The 1982-nt window shown below is 40.4% G+C and overlaps 1 pseudogene; it reads right to left on the minus strand.

The window, feature by feature from the left end:
• Window positions 1-250: 250 nt before the first annotated feature.
• LOC149265433 (uncharacterized) lies at window positions 251-801 on the minus strand (annotated as a pseudogene).
• Between the last annotated feature and the right edge of the window lie 1181 nt (window positions 802-1982).

Raw genomic sequence — 1982 nt, forward strand, 5'->3', positions numbered from 1 at the left:
GAGGGCTCTCTCCGGGTCAACTCAGTAAAAATACTCAATAGGGTCTGAGATGACTTAAAATGAGAACTGATTTTAGGCTAGTAAATAGATATGAAAGAGAGGTAATTGATTGAATGACTGAATTTTCTAGGCTGTATGTGACCAAAGGACAGCAGTAGCTAAGAAATTAACTCAAAAATACAGATTTTTTCATGAGGAAAGATAGGCATGAGGTTTCGCAGTCAAACTGAAATGATATGGAGTGCAGAGACTATTGAGAAGCTAAAAAATGGCATATATAATGAATCCTTTTCAGACAGAAGAAGACACACAGAGGATGAATATCAGTAATTTGATGCTGATATTCAAAAGGTGGTTCAAGAAGCAAGTAATTTTTTTTTGAACAAATACAACAGGAACACCTGGAACCTGCCAGAACTTTTAGCGGAGACCACCATCGTGAGTTGCAACGAAGAAGTGCTCTGGATTATCTGCACCAGCCATAGCCTCAAGGCACTCTGTAGCACTTTTAAGTGACTCATGATTGCGCCTTGCTGTCGTGAATCTACGAATTGCCAACACGGTTCCAGAAAATGACTCTCCCAGCATTTTCAGCTCCTCAATGACACATCTTGTGACAAAAACCTTGACATGTCCACCGAAAAGGCCAGAGAGAGCCTCATTGACTGTACCGAGATGAGATTATAGCATATGGTGAATGAATTTGCCATTGCATAATGCTTTGTAGGGCTCCCTGAATGCAAAGCAGGCTTTATAAAACCTCACAGTTCTCCAGTTTTGCTTCTGCTTCTTTACCATCATCTTTCATCAACAGCTGCCATGCGAACTAGCTTTCAAACTCGTTATGATAAAGCTATATGTCATCTTCAAAAAATCGAGACTGAATGGAAGCAAAAAATAAAATAAAAAAATAATGCCTTCTCTGAAAAATCGCCCCTGAATCACGCCTATGTTTGCAAAAGGGATATACATGGGCGCCTCGAGATTATAGTGACTTAGCAATTAGAATCAACCTTGTGCCATAAAAGTACAGATCCAACTTCACCATATTATGTGTAGCATTTGAAAATGGCTAAGATAAATGCCTCTGCTCCAGACCATTATGATCAAACTCCCCAGCATCAGAAAACGTTCCAAAATCAGAGCCTTCAATGGAAGATTCTAATTGCGACTACGAACCACAACATCATCTAAGTTTGGTTCATCGATATTGTAATTTTCACTCCATGGAGGAATGGTTTCACATTCTAACATCCATGATGGATTTTTTGATGGTGTAACCGGAGAGGATGAAACACACGTAACCTGTGAAGTGCAGCAATTGATTCCCTTACTGCGGATAAGGTTTCAAAATAGTGTGTACAGGACGTCAAGGCAACTGGAATGTGCAGCATTTTCCCCAGATAGACGATGGATCCTTAAAATTCTGACACATCCTTATCAATACGAATAAATTGATCAAATTTGGAAATTAGAAAGAAATGGCAAAAATTAGTGTTTTCGAGCCTGTGCACCGTGCTCCAGCCCAACGCGCCGCGCAAGCTGGATGCGCTGCGTCAGTGCAATTTTGCACTGTGCAAAAACGCTCTACGCGCCGCGCACTTTCAGTGCACCGCGGTCTATCCCAATGCGCCGCGCCACACACAAACATTCAGTCTTAGTTCCAAAATGTAGTTTAGCCCTCTCACCTGCTCAAGTCGATTTCAACTGATCTTCTTGGATGCAAATGGATGTAAAAATAATGGAATTGCCTTACAAACCCATTTATGTAATGTTTTGGTCTCGGCTCCTTTCACATTTTAAAATAAACTTTGTTTCTTCTGACTTTGAATGAGGACTTCTTGGTTGATTTTGCAGGGGTGACTGATGTTGGATTTCGGCAAAAGATCAGGAGAAGTTGCATGTGAACATCTTCAACTGAAAAATCTATGGCAATTATTTCAAAAGACGAAAAGAGGACTTTTTCTTCAAAACAGGGTTTT

The sequence above is a fragment of the Pinus tabuliformis genome, chromosome 6 (genome assembly GCF_031772625.1).
Source record: "Pinus tabuliformis cultivar Carrire ecotype Pingquan chromosome 6, CPIR1, whole genome shotgun sequence".
Lineage (NCBI taxonomy): Eukaryota > Viridiplantae > Streptophyta > Pinopsida > Pinales > Pinaceae > Pinus > Pinus tabuliformis.